The sequence below is a fragment of the Periplaneta americana genome, chromosome 15 (genome assembly GCF_040183065.1).
Source record: "Periplaneta americana isolate PAMFEO1 chromosome 15, P.americana_PAMFEO1_priV1, whole genome shotgun sequence".
Taxonomy (NCBI): Eukaryota; Metazoa; Arthropoda; class Insecta; order Blattodea; family Blattidae; genus Periplaneta; species Periplaneta americana.
The window spans coordinates 58589207-58612037 of NC_091131.1; the positions used below are offsets into that span (position 1 = coordinate 58589207).

Sequence of the window (22831 nt, forward strand, 5' to 3'; positions counted from 1 at the left end):
GTACATTGGCGTTCAAAGATACCTGACCCATACTAATCGATTGTGATTAATTATTTGATCGTGTAAGTAGATTTCGCTAGTTATTACTTATACGAATAGATGGCGTAGATACATTCAGTGTTGCCAACACTACCGTAAACTGGGGTTACTTTGAACACAGAGGAAACTTTGACCATTTTTTTCAGAAAATCATATTTAGGTTTCTACATGCTGCACTTGTTACAGATGGAGGTAAATTTGGTATGAGAATGATTTTATGATAATTTACCTCCATCTATAACAAATGCAGCATGTAGAAACCTAAATATGATTTTCTGAAAAAAATGGTCAAAGTTTCCTCTGTGTTCAAAGTAACCCCAGTTTACGGTATATAAAATAAATATTCTAAAACAAGGTGTCCTCTGGTGATTCGCTAAGCTTGACATAGCATAATGTCTTGTCATATGTAAAGTATGAGATTACAAACAGCATATACACAGGTTGGATAGCCTTAGATTAAAAACAGTGGACTAGCAACCGAAAGGACAAAGAAGTCAGGAGCGACCGACGAAAAAATGAAGTGATCTTTGAAGCTGGAACGGAGAAAGGGAGAACTATAAAGAAAATGATATTATCTACGTTTATTAGACACAGCTTTCATTTTCGGCACATCTATGTATCTTAACAACTCAGTAAGTTACCGAAATTTGACTTTCAGCATACACTTATTTTTTCAGTTACTCCATTTTTACGAAATGGAGCACTGCTGTGTTAGGAAGAGAACTATGCATTTTTTTTAATCCCAGATTACAGAGAAAAAAATATTTGTGAAATAACCTCAACTTTTTATATTCTTGTGTTTATGCCACATGTATGTTTTTTTCTTCTAAAAGTTGGAGAATTAAAAAATAATCATAACTTATACAAAATTGTTAAGCATGGTATAATGAATATACAGAAAAAAACAGATTCTTAGCTACAAAATTGTAGAAACCTTAGCGATTTGGGTGAATAAAAATGCACAAAATATTATAGCGCAGAAAAATGGCTTCAAAGTTAATACTTCCAAGAGCGCGGATCTTTAATTATGACGTCATTAGGTTATAGGAGGGTTCCCAATTGTCTTACGCACTTGAAACTTTGGAAGCACAATATAGAGCAGGGTATTAAGGACCATTTACCCCAAAAAATGTCATATTTTCTCTACAGCCTCCCTTTACTCCTTCCAACTTCAAAGATCACTTCATCTTTTCGTCGATCGTCCCAGGCTTCATCGTCTTTTCCGTTGCTAGTCCATTTTTTTTTTAATCTAAGACCATCAAATCTGTGTATAAGCTGTCTATAATCTTATACATTACTACGAAGGGAGCATGTTTGTACACTACCCATTTCCCTCGTATCTCTGGAATCGGTACTCACGCGGTAACTTTTAAGCGGATGGCGGCTTCTCACCAAAAGCGCTCGGGCGGGTTTCCTGCGAGTGCTCCGCGCGCATGGGGTAAGGATTTGGATTAATAGGCTCCTAATTGCCGCTCCTCGCCTGGAATGTTAATTGCTGCGTTGCAATTAATGGCAAGAACCCCCAACAGAAAAGTGCGACTGTCTGACTTTTAATTTAACGAGTGAACAATTGCCGACACAATTTTATTTTCTCATTTATTATACCATGTTGTACGCAAAATTTAAGGCGTACGCTTAACGCTGTATGGGAGCCATAGTCGTTGACTCGAATCTCACTTGGTGCTAGAGTTACCAGACTTCAGGATTTCGCCGGACATGTTCTGCTTTTTGGGTGTGTGTCCTGCGTCCGAACATGGATTGTATAAAATCAGAAACTATCCTGCTTTTCTCTCTCGTCAATTCTGAGTGGACCGAAGAGAGAAACCGTGTATAGGGCTATTAGAAATCGGTTGGAGGAATTATGTTTATAAAATTTAATTTAAGATGTGTCTTGTATGGAGTTCCACAAGTATATACTGAGTGACAAAAAAAAATCCTTGCTCAAAGAAAATTATGTCATCATAGAAGTACCAACAATAATCAAGAAATTAAACAGGGTGTGAGTTTTTGGGGTACTTATAATCTATACCATAGATGTCCAATTGTAACTCCTACGAGGTAACCCCTGGCGCAAGCAACCTGCAGCGCATATTCTTTAAGATCGTTTTTCCTATTTTATATTGACCTTAGCAGAGCATGCTTGACGTGCAATATCTCCTGGTTCTTTAGGCGTTTGGACACTCATTATTTATACAGTTAAATAGTGTTTCTTAATTAATGATTATTAAAAATGTATTATCAATTTTATTGTGTACTAAGACTAATAATTAACCAAAAGCTTTATATTATATACCGTATACATACAGAGTTTTTCAGAAGTAATACATAGGCTAATTCAAATTAAAGTTGAATGACAGAATTTTGAAAAAAAGCTCAGATACGCTAAACCTTGTATTCAGAAAGAAATATTTTTATGGAAACAAAATACACTCAGGAACAAAAAAACCGGGCACTTTAATATTTGCTGGTATTTTGCAAAACATTATCTTCTCATACAATATTATGGTAGCCATCTGTTGTTATGGAGACGTGTATACATTGTTGATTGTTTTTTGTTTTATAAACAAGCCATTACAACCAAATATTCCAATTTTGCTTTCGGAGTCTCAGCTATAACAATTTTGTCTCAACCATTTTGTGCTTCATTATCGTTATCATTCGTTATTTCTTTATTTTTACATTTTCTGAGTTTAAGTGGAGTTGTAACATTTGTCTTAAAACAAGATGCGACCTGAAGATGTGGCTCGAGCTGTAGCCCTTCACGATGATGGACGCATTGTACGTTACATTGCAAATGTTATGAATATGGCTAGAAGCACAACCCATGATGCCATAAAACGGTGTAGAGAGACCCTAGAATATGCCAGAAGACCAGGTTCGGGTCGTCCAAGAGCTACAAATCCAAATGAAGACAGGTATATGGTGTTGAGAGTTCTTAGGGAGCGCAACCTGCCAGCTACTAGTGTAGCCCAGCAATTTGTTAACATGCATGGACGCCCAATTTCGGCCAAAACAGTTAGAAGGAGGTTGAAAGCAAGTGGACTGATATCAAGTAGACCTGCAACTGGTCCCAGACTTCTCAGGATGCATCGAGTTGAACGACTGCGTTTTGCAAATGATCACAGGGATTGGAGAAATGTACAGTGGAGCTGTGTTCTGTTCACCGATGAGTCCCGTTTCAATCTGTGCTCACCTGATGGACGTGAAAGAGTTTGGAGAAGGAGGGGAGAACGATTTTCACAGTGTTGCATTTCCGAAAATGTGCCGTATGGAGGTGGTGGAGTGATGGTTTGGGCAGGAGTGTGTACGGATGCTCGTACAGAGTTGGTTTTTGTTGAAAATGGAAGACTAATAGCTGATAGGTATATAAATGAATGTTTGGCTGATCATGTTGTGCCATTTGGCCAATTTGTAGGCGATAATTTTGTTTTAATGCATGATAATGCACGGCCGCATATTGCCCATGCGGTCGGAGATTATCTCCAAGAAGTGGGAATCCATGTTCTTCCATGGCCAGCAAGGAGTCCAGACATGAACCCAATTGAACACGGGTGGGACATGCTGGGACGGCGTGTTGAGAATAGACGACCGAGACCAGAATCGTTACAAGAGTTGAGGCGAGCACTTGGCGAAGAATGGGAACTTATTCCTCAAGAAGACATTGCTAACCAAATTGAGAGCATGCCAAGACGTATGGATGCAGTTATTCAAGCCAGAGGGGGTAATATCCGTTACTAAAAAGAGTTTTTAATGTTTAAGGCACCATAAAATGAAAAAACAGTTAGACCAAACGATGCCATAGTTATACGCCCTTTGTAATTTTTTGTAAATTTTCTCATCAGAATTTTTTTTTCCAAATATTGTCGTATAAGGTGCAAAATGAAACATTATTTTGTTTAAATGGGTTTTGTTTCATTTTGAAATAATTGGCAACAAAATACAAGCAAATATAGAAGTGTCCGATTTTTTTGTCCCTGAGTGTATTTTTGCGATTATTGTTGTGCGAGTTATGACGTCATCGAGAACATTTTTAAATGACGCTCTATAGTTTTAATACCATCTGAAAGAGCGCATTTTGTATGTAACATTTCATTTGTTTTATACAGAACCACTATAGTTATGGTTACTATGGTAAATATTTTTATTGATACATTTTGTTAGTCCCTGTGTTATGAAATCGGTTTTACTGATAAAATCAACATAAAACAAAATATTCTTAAGGAGAGTCGTCAAGACCCAAAATTAAAAGAAAAGAAAATACAATTTTATTTTTTACACTTTATGAAAGTATAGTTCATTCTGCTTAATTTGGTGTTTGATTTATCAAAAATATTATAATATTTACTATTTTAAATATATTAGTGTATTTAAATTTTATAGAAAAAAAATTCCTCTTTTCACAACAAAATTATTATCTCAGAAACTAGTTGTCTTAGAAGGCTGTGGTTTGGCTTATTTTGTAGTAAAATTAATACTTCATAAAGTCTGCGTTTCAACATCTTGCCTATTCTGATTTACTAACAAAATGTTTGAGAGGAAGAACTCACAACACTAATGAATCGTTCAATAACGTTGTTGTACCGTGTCCCGAAAAAAATGTGTTTGTTTGCTTGCAATCGCTGGAACTTGATATACTACACGATGTACTCACATTTAATGATGAATACACTACAAGAATACAGATGTTGAAGGATCTAGGTATTCAAATAGGATATAATATCTCGAAGATCATGGCGAACTTGGACACATTGCAAATGATATAGTAGCTAACAAACACAACCAAAGAGGCAAGAACCAAGAGAAGGAGAGCAGTATTAGGTGAGAAGGATGGAGAAGAAGATGAGGACTGTGTTTTAAAACTTTTTTCTGTAATAGATGAATTTTTATGGAAATTTTTACTTCAAACGTGATTTACTTGAAACTACATTTTCAATATAAATGACCCGTTTTCTCAGAAACTACTAGTGCTACATCTATCTACATGAAATGTTTACCATACATTTCAGATAACACTGTGATGATGTGGGATTGCTTTGATCGAGTTTGTTGTAATAGTACATTTAAAAAAATAAAATATCTATTTGTTGTTTAATGTTAGAGGTTTATAAAAATCATATATTTCTTCTATTAGATATTTTATCATCAAAACGAATCAGTGCACTCAGAAGGAATGCATTAACATCCTGTAAAAATATCATATTTCTATACCTAGTACGTTCTGAATGAAACTTACGGGAGAGTCGGGTAGTATCGGACATCGGGTAATATCGGACAGTGAGTTTCTTTCATCTACCATAAGATGATAGTAAATTACCTGATTGACATGATTACGTTTCTGTGATGTCGCATAGAGAAACGTAACCATGTTATTCAGGTACTACCGTATGGTGGTAGAAGAAAAAAAACGCACTGTCCGATACTACCCGATGTCCGATACTACCCAACTCTCCCTTACAGCAGAGTCCGTATAGGCCAGTCTCTATCTGATGCTTTTCCCATTCACTGCTGGCTAAAGCAAGGAGATGCACTATCACCTCTACTTTTTAACTTCGCTCTAGAGTATGCCATTAAGAAAGTTAAGGATAACAGAGAGGGTTTTGAATTGAACGGGTTACATCAGCTGCTTGTCTATGCGGATGACGTGAATACGTTAGGAGAAAATCCACAAACGATTAGGGAAAACACGGAAATTTTACTTGAAGCAAGTAAAGCGATAGGTTTGGAAGTAAATCCCGAAAAGACAAAGTATATGATTATGTCTCGTGACCACAATATTGTACGAAATGGAAACATAAAAATTGGAGATTTATCTTTCGGAGATGTGAAAAAATTCAAATATCTTGGAGCAACAGTAACAAATATAAATGACACTCGGGAGGAAATTAAACGCAGAATAAATATAGGAGATGCGTGTTATTATTCGGTTGAGAAGGTTTTGCCATGTAGTCTGCTGTCAAAAAATCTGAAAGTTAGAATTCATAAAACAGTTATGTTACCGGTTGTTCTGTATGGTTGTGAAACTTGGACTCTCACTTTGAGAGAGGAACAGAGATTAACAGTGTTTTAGAATAAGGTTCTTAGGAAAATATTTGGGGCTAAGAGGGATGAAGTTACAGGAGAATGGAGAAAATTACACAATGCAGAACTGCACGCATTGTATTCTTCACCTAACATAATTAGGAACATTAAATCCAGACGTTTGAGATGGCCAGGACATGTAGCACGTATGGGCGAACCAAGAAATGTATATAGAGTGTTAGTTGGGAGACCTGAGGGAAAAAGACCTTTGGGGAGGCCGAGACGTAGATGGGAGGATAATATTAAAATGGATTTGAGGGAGGTGGGATATGATGATAGAGAATGGATTAATCTTGCATAGGATAGGGACCGATGGCGGGCTTATGTGAGGGCGGCAATGAACCTGCGGGTTCCTTAAAAGCCATTTGTAAGTATGTTCTCAGATAACAGGTCATTAATGTTGCTGTTTTAACATTAGTGAAGTAGAGTTTGGCGACTCCCCTTAACAGAAAATGAGAGAATCGATATTCTGATAATGATGGTATTTGGTGACAGATGTACATAACAAAAGGTATGCATACTTTTTAACGAAACTCATCCAAATCGGCCTCCTATTTCTCAGTCAACTGTGAGTAGAATAGAAGCGAAATTCAGAGACATAACGTAATTTATTATACTAAATATGTGATAATGAAATATAAAATTGTGATTATAGGTTACACCTAAATCTTTTACACAATATGTTCGTTCTAATGATTTCATAATCAAAACTTCAATCATACTATTCAGATAAAATGCATCTATTTTTAAGTTACTTTGAACTCAATATGGTTACTTCATCACCGACCTACAATAATGTAAATCTACTTAACTTTGTAATGGTAGGTAAATTAAATTATCAAAAATGGAAACCTTCTCTTTGAGTCTCTCAACCATAAACCTGCATGCTTGATAGTTGAGAGACGCTCCAGGCAATTAACTACAATAAGTAGTTTAAACATGGCGACGCGTAGTGATGTCTGTAACTGAGTTTATGGGAGCCCGTGGGAGCGCGCAGGGTGACAGACAGTTCCTCCCCTCACACCCGCGCTCCCTGGGGACGAACCCAGAAATGTTGGCTGCGGGCTAGTCTCTTCTCTCGTCACTATTGTTTTCTTTCTCGTCTTTGTACCCTCAATTTCTTTTCATTCCGTTTCCATGGTTACGGGCGGGCACCTTAAAATGAACAATTTGAAATGGAAGTTGTGTGCATCTTTTGAGTCCGATAAGAGAAGGGGATAGAGAGAGAGGGAACTTTGCTAACACCCAATTAATTTCCCTGCGTTATCGCCTCGTCGCTCTTCTATTATACGAGAAGACTGAGAGGAAGACGGGCGTAAGTTCATTTTCAGTAATCCCGCCGCCATCTTGCCAGACCAGAATCAGTACAATTGCGATATTGTCCGTTAAGGGAAGATGGTAGTGAGTGAGTGAGTGAGTGAGTGGGTGGGTGAGTGAGTTGCATTTGTTTATACATACTGTAATAGGTACAAACACATGCACACATGACAGATGTAGAATAAAGTCATTTACCTATGACTAGGGGGCGGATGTTGATGACCTAAAAATCTACTTAAAATGATCATTAAAATGCCCCTAAACTAATGGAAAAAGGCATAAAATTAAAAGAAAATGACATTAAGGGTGCTATTCATAGAAATTTCGCAGCACGCGCTACGAGTGTACTAAGCTAGCCCCGGCTATCCACTGGTTACTAGTACAGAATTCAAATCATATCCTATCGCTAACACTGGTTTATGAATACGAAAAACGCTGATCATCCACCGGAAGCCCGCGCTAAAAATGTCTATGAATACGGCCCTTAAATATTATTCAAAGTACTCGTACCACAACTTTTTAAAAATTAGTCACCTTGTTTCAATCTCTACTCTGCAAATCTCGAAGAGAGGAGGCAACTTTCTGGAATTTGGCTAAGATAAAGGAAAAGGGCATGCAACAAAATGAAGTTTTCAAGGGAAAACTATAGATTTTAATGAGGGTTTAGAATGTGTTTCAATCAGGGGTGGTCTATGTCAGTGCCTTCGTTCCCCGTTCTCCGTCTCCTCCTCCTTCCGCTCTTCACTTTTGTTACTAGGTCTTCCAGATGAAGGATTGTGAATGACAAAATAAATTGTGGGCGCAGCGTGCATTTTTGCAATCTTTGTGTTAAAAATACTGTCTGCTACAATAAACATCCCTTCTGAACCATGTTGGGGACACAACGTCCTGTCCAGGACATGGTGAAAGTTTCCTCCTTTCCAAGCATAAATTCTAAAGACACCCTCATACCGATAAAAGAACAGTAGCGGTCAAAGCCCTCAATTAAACTAATCTGCTGTCAAGCATTTTATATTACTTCCGTTGTGTGAACTGGAATGAGGGATGGACTTTAGAGTCTGTTCCAAACTATAAAACTCAAACTTCACTGTTATTCACTTATTCGGTAGGTAATTACTACTGACCTATTTGCTTAGAAAAAGATTTAACAGATCTATCAGTAAAGAAGGAAGTAAAATGCATTCCAGATTAAGATCTAAAAGTTCTTCAAAGTGTTAAAAATGACCGAAAATTCCGAAAAAAAAAAAAAATAAAAATGACATATTTATTTCAAAGACGTCAAAAAATGCAATGTAACAAATATTGTTTTTACGTTGATATTAACATATAAAGGATTGCTATATTAACAGGCATCGTCCTAATGTGAAAAATAAGAAGATGACTTTCCATCAACATCCGCCCCCTACCTATGACTATGCCAATTGAGTGTCTAACATTGCAAGTTCAGCTGCAAAAGCGACTAGTATAACAAAGAAAAGAATACGAAGTGAATGACTAGAAAATGACACTTGGTTAATATTAGAAGCGCAGAAGAAATGTAAGAAGAAATAAATCTATGAAGAAATGACGGAGGAGGTATGGAGGGGATTCACCGCTGTGGAGTACCGGTTACCGTAGCTAACCGTGAAACGAGCGGGCCCTGGTTCAAATCCTGATTGGGACAAGTTCACTGGTTGAGATTATTTTCGGGGTGTTCCCTCAACTCGTTAAGAGCAATCCCGATTAACTTTCGACGCTGGACCCTGGGCTCATTTCGCCGACATTATCACTTTCATCTCACTCAGACGCTAGATAATCATAGCAGTTGATAAAGTGTCGTAAAATAAGCAATAAAAATATGAAGGGCAAATGAAGATCGCTGAATGATGTTTCATTGCAATAAATCTTTTATTAACTGGTTCCAATTTGTAGATTTTTAATTTGAGCCTATATTGCGCCAATATTGTTGAAATTAGGGTTAATTTTAAAATTATGTTATATTGCAGAATAATATAAAACGTTGTGGCATAAATTATACAGAGTGTCCCATTTACCTTGACCACATAAAATAACTTTGTACGCAAGCACCAAATGAAAAATTATTTCATACAAAATAATAATAATCATAATAATAATAATAATAATAATAATAATAATAATAATAAATTTTAGCTGGCAGAGTTAAGGCCATAAGGTCTTCTCTTCCACTCAACCAGCAAAAAGTATACATACATATGTATGAACTTACAAAGAATTCAACAATTTGATTTAGATAAGAGTTACATGTATACAAGAGTTATTTACGAGTTAAACAACAAAATACTATGAACTATTAATTAAATACTGAAATACAAACTCTGTAGAAGAATTAAGCTAAAATACATAGAATGTTAATATATTTCAAATAATGTTTAGATAATAGAAAGAGATTATTATGAGACAATTTTGAAAATACAGCACTATCAGTATGCATGTCTAAAGGAAGGAGTAACAATGTAGACAGTGATAGTTTAAGTCAGTATGATTGGAGTGAAATGCTAAGAAGGTTATCTTTTAAGCTGTTTTTAAAAGTGTGTATTGTCTTGCAGCCCCTAATACTTTATGACAGGGAATTTCATTGTAGCGAGGTGGATACTGTAAAAGATGATGAATAACGAGATGTTCTATGAAGAGGTATACTTAACACGCCACAGATAAGTGATCTGGTATTTACGTCGTGGTTAGAGTATAGATAAGAGAAACGAGACGAAAGGTAATTTGGTGTTGAAGTGTGCAGAATTCGAAAGAGTAAAAACAAAAAGTCTGAAGTTCTACGTTCTTTAAGTCGGAGCCACGAAAGACTTGCGAAGGACGGTGGTATGTGATCATATCGTCGGATGTTGCATACGTATCTGACGCACATATTCTGAACTCGCTGTAACTTGACTGACAGTTCAGAACTTAGGTCACTTAACAAAACGTCACAATAAGGTATACAACAGAAAGAGGGAAATAATATTGATGGGGAGGAAACCTTATATCGTTATTTATTAATGAGATACTAGCACCAACATTGTTTTTTAAATACACTATGTATTTTTTTATTCAATATTTCAATTTAGCTCGTCAAGACCTGTCCAAAAATGTATCACAATGGGACATTCTAATACACAGAACGTTAATAAACGGAACGTTATTTGATGCCCTGACGGCATAGTTCCTGTGCATGGTACGTACAATAAAAGTGGCTTGACTTTAAGTTTGTATAAACAATACGTAGTAGGCCTACATTGCAGATATCCAGGGTCACGTAACTCATTCCACATAGCTTTGGTTTACAGTAAACACATGAAACCAAATGTAGCACAGACCACTCAGTCATCAGTGTTCAGCGGAATAAAACCAAAGCTACGTGAAATGGGTTACGAGACACTGAGTATCATCTGCAACGTAATGCGCATTGTTTACATCAACTTAAAGTCAAACCATTTGATACTATGTACAGGAAACACCAAAGGCATCAAATAACGTTCCGTTTATTAACGTTCTGTTAATATATTTTTGAAAAGGTCTTGACGAGCTTAATTGAAATATTGACGGTTAAAGAAACAGTGTTAGTACTCGTATCTCATTAATAAATAACGCTATAAGGTTGCCTCCCCATCAGTATTACTTCCCCCTTTCAATTGTACATCTTTTGTATGAAACAATTTTTAATTTTTGCGTACAAAGTTATTTTGGGTGGTCAAGGTAAATGGGACACTTTGTACAGGGTGGACCGGTCGAGTGTACCTAATTTCAATTGTATGTGACTGGTGGACGGTTAAAGATAGAAACCTACAGTAACGTTTATATGAAAGGAAAACTCAACAAGTTTCGAATCCTGTCGGTAGATGGTGCGCAGACACTGTTTATTTTCGTTTTTTTTTTTGTTTTTATTTTAGGAGGTTATTTTACGACGCTTTATCAACATCTTTGGTTATTTAGCGTCTGAATGAGATGAAGGTGGTAATGCCGGTGAAATGAGTCCGGGGTCCAGCACCGAAAGTTACCCAGCATTTACTCATATTGGGCTGAGGGAAAACCCCGGAAAAAACCTCAACCAGGTAACTTGCCCCGACCGGGAATCGAACCCGGGCCACCTGGTTTCGCAGCCAGACGCGCTGACCGTTACTCCACAGGTGTGGATTTTATTTTCGTAGATTGTATCGATTGTCAAAATGGCGACACCGCAGATGAAAGCGCAAACTGTGTTGTGGTATGCGGAGTTTAAATAAATTGTTAAAGTTCAAAGGGAGTATCGGCGAGTGTTTTACTGTGATGCTCCAACTTCTAAAAGCATTAAGAAGTGGCACGATACATTTTTAGCTACAGGATCGGTGTTGAAGAAGCATGGTGGTGGTCGTAGAACATCCGACGAAATGGTTGCAAATGTTCAAGCCGCGTATGAGCGAAGCCCGCGAAAGTCATTAAGAAGAGTTTCGCGGGAACTTCAAGTACCAAAATCAACATTGCAACGCATTGTCCACAAACGTCTCAAACTGTACGCATACAAAGTGCAGTTAATGCAACGTCTGGAGCCGGATGACAAACCCAAACGAGTGGAATTCGCCAATACGATGCTAGACCGTCTGATTTTATGTCTAAGATTTTCTTCTCGGACGAAGCCATGTTCCATACGTCAGATAAAGTAAACCGTCATAATGTGCGGATCTGGAGATCGCAGAATCCTCACGCTATACAAGAGCACGTTCGCTATACAAGTTAAATGTGTGGTGCGGTTTGTCACAGCAGCAGGTCATTGGATAGTTTTTCTTCGCCGAGAAACCTGTGTGTGGTACCACATATCTTGACATGCTGGAGCAGTTCTTTCCACAAATTGAACACCTGCAGCCTAACATCCTTTTCCAGCAAAATGGCGCTCCTCCAAACAACACTGGTTCAATGACATTCGTATGACTTTAGACAGCGTTGGATTGGTAGAGGAGGACCGATAGCTTGGTCCCCGAGATCTCCGGGTTTAATACCGCTCGATTTCTTTCTCTGGGCCTACGTCAAAGATAAAGTGTACGCCACCCCAGTCAGAGACCTTCGTGATCTTCGGGAGCGCATCATAGAGGCTATTGAGAGCATTCCAGAAGACATGATCCAACGTGCTTGGCAAGAAATCGTTCATCGCCTCGATATCGTCACAGTGACAGCTGGAGCTCACGTAGAGATATGGTGATGTGCATATCGAAACTTGAGTTTTCCTTTCGTATAAACGTTACTGTATGTTTCAATCTTCATCCGTTTACCAGTCACATACAATTGAAATTAGGTACATACGAGCGGTCCATCCTGTATATAAAATCTCTAACAAATTTTAACAAATAAATTCCTACAAAAAAGAAAAAAATAATAATAAATATCGAAAGAAAGTATGAACTTCAGCTATTGTCAAGGAGGGAAACAAATATCGAAATTATGAACATAGGGGGAACTCTGAACACAGAGGAAACTCTTTCCTCTATGGTAATTCAACGTTGACAGGCAGGACCAAGCTAGCGTGATCTAGTATGTAAACTCATTTTCTGTAATCACGATTAGAGATAATCTCGATAATGGTAATCGCGATTAGAGACTATGGCCTATCACTAGTGTAACCGTGCTTCAACCCCCTTCGTTCTCAGATTACACAGTTCCATTTACGAACCAGCGTGGAGTAACGTCCTGTATCAACTGAGGCGGTCAGCCGTGTTATCGGACCTTCGCTACCAGGTCGGTAATTACTGGGGACGGATTATTCTTCATTAACTGGGGGGAGGGGGTGCTCGCCCGGTATCTGCGCGAACACACCCCCAATATAGCCTCCAAATCCTCTTTCATCCCTTTATGAAATTTGGCGAATCCCAGGGAGTCCGTCCTGAACACTTGCGTATGGATGCCACGCAGGTACGAGTACAACGTAGAAACAATTCACTACCGTGTTGAGGTGATATGTTTGTGGTGGTTGGTTGAGAGTAGCGGCAGAAACTGAAATGTCTTTGTTCATCAGAGATATCGAGGAACCAAATCTCGAGTTATTCAGTGAGGAAGTGTGAGTTAATAGATAGAGGGAAGAAACTGACTAGCTTTTGAAAGAAAAAAATTTGAGTTACTCGTAACAGGTCTTTGTGGAAGTCTTGGAGTAGTAGTTAGTATCGGCACTCCTTCAGTTGCTCTTCTGGCTGCTGTGGCTCGGATTTCCTACATATTGGTCCTTCAGTTGTCAAAATCGCCATCATCTTATCGTCATTAGCTCTTGAATTTTATGTAAAATCTCAAATTAGTTTTCTTGAGTGGTTAGAATTTCACGGATCCTTAGAATGACATAGAATATAATATTTTATAAAACTCTTATTTATATAAATATAGACAAAGGAAAGAATACAGCATACCATTATTCCTAAAGGATATTTTAGTCCGCCAGATATTTATATCATTTTACATTTCTATAAGTAGTAGTAGTGGTTGGGGTGGTAATAGTGTGATAGTGATGGTGATGGTGATGTTGGCAGCCGTGGTGATCGTGGTCTTGGTAGTAGTGGCGGTGGTCGTGTTGATACTCATGGTCGTAGTTGTAGTGGTTGGGATGATCATGGATCGTGGTTTTGGGGTTAGTAGTGATGGTATGGTGGTGATGGTCATATTGGTGGTAATAGTGGTGATGGTTATAGTATTTTAGTATTTATTTATTTATTTAGTACTAGCCGTACCCGTGCGCTCCGCTGCACCCGTTAGAAATAAATATAAAGTAATTACATAATTAAAATAGGACATTTGATCCAGGGAACATTCGTGTTTGATAGAAGGATAAATCGTTTAATATGTTACTTAATTTAAATTGCATTCAAATGATTAAAATGCGATCATTTTGGTCTAGAGACCACTCATTGGTGCAATGACAATTCCTTTAACATGTTTCTAATTTTTATTACATGTAACCATAGTTTAATGAACATTGACATCATTTAGATTTAATGTGTATACATTATTTTACTTGTTATAAGTTTCCATTGAATTATGGTAATAACTTAATTTAACCCCTGTTTGCTACGTATTCAGTATATGGCGTTTGGCCCACTATGGTTCTGAACCCTTCAAATAACTTAAATTATATTATATAATATTACATTACAGATATATATTATATCATATTATATTATATTATATTATATTATATTATATTATATTATATTATATTATATTATATTATATTATATTATATATTATATTATATTATATTATATTATATTATATTATATTATATTATATTATATTATATTATATTATATTATATCAGAAGTTACTGTAATAAGTAACATTATAGCATTTTGTGCATCTAGAGAAACTACACTTTCCAATGGTGAAATAATAATTAATTATACAAAGCGGTTAATTTAGCTTCCGATATTACTTCATACAAACACAGAAACATTCTCTGTAGGCTATCTTTCATAGCTTTCAATTGTTGCTGTCCAAGGCCCCTTATAGACGAAGTCATTTGTTTTTTATTTCATTATACGGCTTTAGATGGCAGTTATTTTAATTTTAAAGCTCATTTATCTCATTAAATATCAGTCCTATCAAAATTTTTCAAGGAATAAAACTTATCGCAAATTATTTTTAAAGAAACTTTTGTTACGTAACATTTTTCACAAAATCAATAATAAGCGAGATATTTCGATTTATTTAATTCAGGTCCCCTTATAACCCCCCTTTTAAATAATGTATTTTGAATGCCTTATAGCCTAAAATGTAAGTTACAATGAACATAATTTATATTCCAATTTTCATCGAAATCCGTTCATCCATTATCGCGTGAAAAGGTAACAAACATACATACAGACAGACAGACAGACATACAAACAAAAATTTCAAAAAAGTGATTTTCGGTTTCAGAGTGGTTAATTATATATGTTAGGACCAATTATTTTTGGAAAATCGAAAATTACCACAAAAATTTCGGCTACAGATTTATTATTAGTATAGATTTATTTATTTATTTAACCTGGTAGAGATAAGGCCGTCAGGCCTTCTCTGCCCCTCTACCAGGGGATTACAACTATAATATGGACAATAAAATTACAATTAACATTAAATTTACAATTACAATTACAATAAAAATTAAAGTACGACAAGATTACCTGATTAATGAAAGCTAGACTTTTTATCATAAAAGTTAAGAACAAAGAATATTTTTGTATTTACTGAATTATAAATTAAACCTACAATAACAAAAATCTATAGTAATGAAATTACCGGATATTGAAATATTTTGTGATAGATTAAGAGAACTATTTACAAGAAACCATGTCTGAACGAGTCTCAATTACTGGCCAAGTGCCTAGTAAGTTTGCGTTTGAATTCAATTTTATTTCGACAGTCCCTGATGCTAGCAGGTAACGAATTCCAGAGTCTTGGCAGGGCTATTGTGAAAGAGGATGAGTATGAGGAGGTGCGATGGGATGGTATTGTTAGTATTGTTTCATGGCGAGAGCGTGTGTTCAGATTATGGTGGGAAGAAAGGTAAGTGAAGCGAGACGACAGGTACGAAGGAATAGAAGAGTTCAAGATTTCGAAGAGAAGGAGAAGTGAATGTAAATTTCTTTTCTTATCTAGTTTAAGCCAACCTATTGTTTCCAGGGATGGGGTAATATGATCATATTTACGAACATTGCTTACAAAACGTACACACAAGTTATGAGCACATTGAAGTTTCGTTTTGTTGTCGCTGGAAAGGTCAGTCAGTAAAATGTCAGCATAGTCAAAATAGGGAAATACAAGCGTCTGCACAAGGGACTTTTTTAAGCAAGAGGGAAGATGAACATTTATCCTTTTTAGCACATGGATAATAGAATATATTTTTCTGCAGTAGTGGTAATAATAATAATAATAATAATAATAATAATAATAATAATAATAATAATGGTTTTACTTAACCTGGCAGAGTTAAGGCCGTAAGGCCTTCTCTTACACTCAACCAGGATTAAAACTTGCTTACATAGTTGAACATGCAACTGGATCGGAATTAACCAATTACATACTGATACATTTTATGTACATAATGAGACCAAAAGAGGTAGTTATATAAAAATTTACCTTATAAAATAAAAATAAACATAGTGGAATACATATTAATGTTGTTAGAATCAAATACGAATCACATAAAAACAGAAGTCGATAATCCAATAAAAAATGTACACAGTAAAAATAAAAATTAACACATTAGTATACATATTAGTATTAGATTACAATTAAGTAGGATTCACATAATTAAATCAGAAACCGACAATTGAATAAAATGTACACAAAAAAAATAGATTAATAATGGTGGTGATGATCGTGTTGGTAGTTGTAGTAGTTGCGGTGGTCGTGGTGGTGATGGGATCGTGGTAGTGAGGGTAATGGTCATGGTGACGTTCGTGGTTGTAGTGGTAATGGTGGTGGCGTTTGAACGTAGTGGTAGTTGTCATGGTGATACTTAATTCTGGTGTTGATTGTGGTAGTGTGGTCTTGGTCAAGGTCATGTTGTTTGAGTTGGTCGTGGCAGTGAAGGTTGTGGCGGTGGTGGGAGTTGTGAGGGTCGTGGTGGTGGTGATGGTCATTGTCGTGGTCGTGGTGGTTTTTCTGGTAGTAGTGGTGGCCCTGGTTGTAATGACGTGGTGGCCGTGATGGTGGTCATGTCTGTAGTCGTGGTTGGGGGAGTAGTGAGGGTAAGAGTTGTGTTTTTAATGGGATCGGATTGGGGTGGTCGTTACGGTGGTTGTAGTCGTAGTGGTGCGGTCGTGGTGATAATGGTGGTCATTGTCGTGTTCATTGTAGTTGAGTTGGTCGTGCTGATGGTGGTGGTGGTGGTGGTGGTGGTATCTTATTTAACAAAGCTTTCAATTGAAGTTGATAACGTCGAAATTCAACGTGAAGTGTGGTAGAGAAATGCCTGACAAATTTTGCTCGGAGCTTTCATAAGCAAAGTAACAACTCTGATTGTATTATAACATTCGTAGTAGTTATTTAACAGTTTTGGGATGTCGCAATAAATTAGTATGTAACTTCCAAACATTTCATTTCACGCTGACGGCCGCACAATTAAATGCTTGCACTGAACTTCAAAGTTAAATCCTCTTCCTTCAGTAAAGGTGTTATCAAACTGTGAAAAAAATTTATCACTTCACTGTTACAGTTAACAATTATTCTCTATAGTAATTAATTAATATAAAACAGTAGTAATAAGTTACGAAACACTGCAATTGATAGGATTGTAAACATTAAAAAAAATTGGATTAGAATTTTTAAGTACTAACTCCTAAATTAGGCATTTAAATCTTGTAAAGTTCTAATATTTCTTTATGTATTTAAAACGGTTTGGGAATAGTGCACCGCTTGACTGTTTTTACTTCTTTTTAAGGGGAGAGGATGGTATTTTTGATGAAAAAGACTAAATTTTCAAAAAAATAAATATTCTTTAAAATACTCTGTGATATGTGTGGATCGCCACTTTTAAACTTCCTGCGTTATGGATTTTTAAATCACTGGCCCACTTTTATTGTTGTTTCCGGTTAATTAAATTTTCAATTTTTTTTCTTTAAAATACCCTTTGATATGTGTGGAATGCATTTCATAACATTTTGTGGGTATTTGTGCCCTTATCGGATGTTGAGACGTCATTTTTAAACTTCCTGCGCTATGGATTTTTAAATCATACGCCGGTTTTTATCGGTTTGCAGTAACTTCATTTTTTTTTTTTTTTTTTTTTTGCTACATTGCCAGACAAAATGGATATAATTTCTGAACTATTAAAGATACATGCATGAAATTTAGAACACACATTCTTTAGACTATTAGGAATCTTTTCTCTGTAACAGAATTTTGTTAATTAATTTCATTTTAAAAATACGTTCGTTTGTTTACAAGAAAGGAAATCAGAAAATTGTTACTAAATTTTAATTGTTTATTTTACAAACGTAGGGACTAATATCAAAATTCTGTTACAGATAGTTTGTAGAACATACTTTTGCAAATACATTACAAAAACTGTTTGAATCTATCTTTAAAAACGGTTTAGATCAGGCCTGCACAAACAGCGCTCAACGAGCGCGCGCGCTCTTTCGGAGCGGGAGAGCAGTGTTTACAGCTCGCCGAAGCGGGGAGGAAGATACGTCAGAATGACATAGACTTGCTGTAGGTAGAGAGGGAAACGACCACTCAGTTATCTAGTGGAGTGCAGTGTGTAGGCCTATTCTCAGTAACTGTTTCACGTTGCTTACCTTCTGCTACAGTATAGTGTGGAGGAATCTAAAAGACGGAACATAACATTTAACATTTAACGATTTACAGCTCGAACTTATTGATCTTCAATGTGACCTAAGAGCTAAAGATCGTTTGAATAATACTACTAGCCTGGTTGAGTTTTACAAGACTAAACATTAGCAATAATATCCACGACTAGGCCTACACAGGCTGGCTGTGAAAATGATCGCTATATTTGGCTCAACATTTATATTTGTGAGCAACTGTTTTCTATAATCAACTTTAGTAAAGGCAGACATCGAACATCTGTAACTGATGTTTCATTATGATCAGTAGGCTATTGTTCCCTTCAGCTGCCAACAGCATAAAACCTCGTTTTGATGTACTGATAAATAAAAATATAACAAAATGATATTGTACATTTAAGTAGCTATAGAATTTCTATTACTTCTGTAAAGTAAATATTTCTTTATTAATTAATAATAGTGCAAGATAGTTTTGCAAACACTGAACGGGAATTTATTTCATAAGCACTCGTAATAGTACTTTCTTTTGTGTACATTGTGTACGAGATCACCCCTTCTTCCAGTCCACCCTCATAACTAGGGAAAGGGATTTGGAGTATTATAAAGAATGGTGAAACGTAGTATAGATATTCGTAGATCAGTGACTGTCAAGCGAGCTGCGTCACAGAGCATGGATGAGTACAGTTCACTTCATACAAACTTACACGCAACGTGCTGTAAACGTATTTCAGAATAAACATATGGAATAGTTTAATGACATATAGTGGCCTACATACATAATCTGTATTTCACTTTGAACTACATGTGCTTTTCTTGGCAACGCACAAAACACCAATAAACAACATTACAAAGATACATAATTAAATATCAATCTCTGCGTCCTCGCGTGTCAGGGGAAATATTGATGGGTGATAGTTGTCTTCTGTATGGAACTCGACTCTGAATATGTGTGTTTTTCTGTCAGGAGCGTGCTAAATTAAAACCTTTATTTACAATATCATGAAATATGATAATATGTACACAACGTACACTACAGTATTTACAATATATATATATATATATATATATATATATATAATACTACAATATTTACAACATAGCCTAATAGAGTATCATTAAATGTTGAACAAAATGTAGAGCCAAACGAAATGGCATTTTCAATTAATGCTATGTTTTGGTGATGAAACAATTATTCCTGCTGTGCCTTGTTATAATAAATTGTAAATTTCATTTTCAAATTTTCTAAACACAACTTTGCTCTTTTGCGAGGAAGGAAATTTTTTAACATGGAAAAACTCCGCTCTACATCTGCAGAGACAATTGGAGAGTACTTGAAACAAAATACGTCAATTAAATTCACATGTTGAATGACGTCATTGGGACACGTGTTTGTTAGTGCATCTGAAATCCGACTGAGAATACTGTACCTATCATTTTTAATCAAAACTCTGTTCATTTTTTCACCAACACGTTTTCCTACTTCACCTTCTACTGCACTCAGTTTATTTACAATAGTACTCATAATATTTATTTGCTTAACTAGTTCTACTCCTGACTGTACTAATCGAATAATGGCATCCGGTAAATATAAAAAATTTGACTTAATATCCATGATTTCTTTTTTGATTATTCTATCATTTAGCAGTTCCTGACATATTTGAATCGCAGTCGAAAGACTGGACCACTTTCTTCACAGATTGGAGGTGATGTGCGTAATAATAATAATTGCAGGCTTCTAACCATGACCCCCATCTCTTAAGAACTGGACATGGGGGAAGCGATAATTTAGGGAATTGTTTCCTGAATTTTGATACTCGATCTTAGCTTTTACAAATATAGTCTTTCAATTTTGTATTGTTAGTTGGTTTCACTTTCGGCATTGTACATGCACTTCACTACGCTGAACTGCAAACCTGCATGTTGACGTTCTTATGCGACAACTGTCCCGTTCACCTGTTGTTTACGTGCAGAGATCTGCGAGTATGTCATGGAGGAGAGGACTTGGTATAAAGGGTTGTAAACAAATGACTGTGTAGATGCCAATACTAGCTTTTACTACTCCAAATTCCGTTCCCTACTCATAACAGAGCGCAGCTAATATCTGCATTCCGCTCATGAGCTGTGAGCCGGCTCGGAGAGCGCAAACCTTGTGCAGGCCTGGTTTAGATATATCGGTTTTAGTACAATCCTGCATTGGGTATATTTTTTTCAAATTTGGGCCCCCAAATATTTTTTTTTTTATTTTTATTTGGTTGAGTTGCCACAGCTATGAGCTCTCTACATACAAAAAATTAATAATTTACACCAAATAGGAAAAAAGTTTAAAAAAATACCATTCTCTCCCCTTAAGTTTCGTTTCGCCCTCAGTCAGCAGATAATTTCGGATAAAAATACCATCGTTCCAACTTCGGCAAGCACTGTGTGATTAAAATGGAAAAAGAGCAGCTGTAACCGGTTATGTTCATTCCGCCATTGCTCCATCATCATCATAATGCTATACTAATTAGCCCATAAACTTAAAAAAATTTCAAAATAAATTCTATTGCATTTTAAAACGAAAAATGCGATCATGGATACGTTTAGGAGAAACCAGAGACGCGTGTCGAGAGTCGTGTCGAAGCGGTGCCACCAGTTGCCTCGGTTTCTTGGACACGTTCCACGCAGCGCCGGATGGTTTTTTCATATCATCAACAGGTGTCACATTGTACTGCGTGCTGCCGGCTGCCCCTGCCAGGATAACCACTTGTATGGTTACACTGCAAAAAAAGGAAATGCGGTTCAGAGAGCCCGTAGTTCACCAGCCTAACATCTCTCGACATTTGTTTTTGTTTTATTGTCTCGTTAAACAAAGCGTGTCGAATATATTGTCACATTTAAAAACCCAGTTCTTTACTTTGACAGAACTACATACTTCTCTCATATTTTGTACTGATAAAGTAGGGCTAGTTCGTAGCATTCCTACCTCATTTGGCTATCGTTGCATATCGTTTTCTTTCAAGCTATGGTTTGGATCTTGTTGATGTATTTAGTACCACTGAATCAGTTTACCCGACTGTATTCAGATAAATATGAAAAGTCTCTCCTCTAAAGCAATGAAGTGTTCTCTCTTCATATTTTTTACTTTTTCACATGCGTCGTGTGAAAGAGTTTTTCTAAGAAATTATTCTAAGTTTATTAGAGGGAACTAAATAAAATTAGTAGAAAAGATTTTAGCATAATTTTACTACGAGGAAATAATAAAGTCATTATTTACAATTTAAGAAAAGGATGCTCAAAGTAGTAATTTATAGGTAAGAGAGCCTTAACAGAATTCGAAAACAACTCAAAGGTCTGGTTTGAGCACTCGCTGATTCCCGAACACTCATAAATTCACATTATATCCTATCTATCTATCTATCTATCTATCTATCTATCTATCTATCTATCTATCTATCTATCTATCTATCTATCTAACTATCTGTCTGAATGTCTGTCTGTCTGTGTCTGTGTCTGTGTCTGACTGTCTATTCGTCCATCAGTCTATCCATCCATCCATCCATAATTATATCTGCCTACTTACATACAGGGTGTATCACGAGGTTTTCCCCCGGTTTATTGAGGTGATTCCTGATGTTATTTGGAACAAAAATGTTAATACAGTAATGGGTTGACATTCATAATTAAGGAGTTATGGCAATTTGAAAAAAGCAGAAAAAACTTTTTATTTGAGGATGTCACTAAAAAAAAAAAAAAAAAAAGGAAGTCATAGTTAGAAAACGAACAAGTGCTTCATTTTGTACCAGTCTCTTGCATGTAGAGTGGATTTAAAGCAAATGTTCAACATTTCCTCACTGCATCTGAAGGCAAAGATTCTCACGGGTGAGAACAGCGCGTGTAGCGTTTCTTAACTTCACATGTTCGTTCCTTATTGTCGCTGTGGCATCGAGAATGCGTTGAATCAACTCTTTTCGTGTTTGCACCCTAATCTGGGTACACGATGTCTTTCGTCCACCCCCATATGCAGTGATCTAGGGTGTTAAATCTGGGGATCTGGCAGCCAAACGGTTGGCATGATCATGAAAAGGATATAGTCCGTTCTCATGAAGAATTCTCCATACCTTGGAATGTGAAACGTTAACTTTCACACCCATAAAGCAAGGCTG

General features: G+C 36.4%; 1 protein-coding gene across 11 annotated transcripts in view; it reads left to right on the forward strand.

The window, feature by feature from the left end:
* bru3 (bruno 3) overlaps positions 1–22831 on the forward strand; it is a 197856-nt gene that overhangs the window by 120630 nt on the left and 54395 nt on the right. The window lies entirely within an intron of this gene.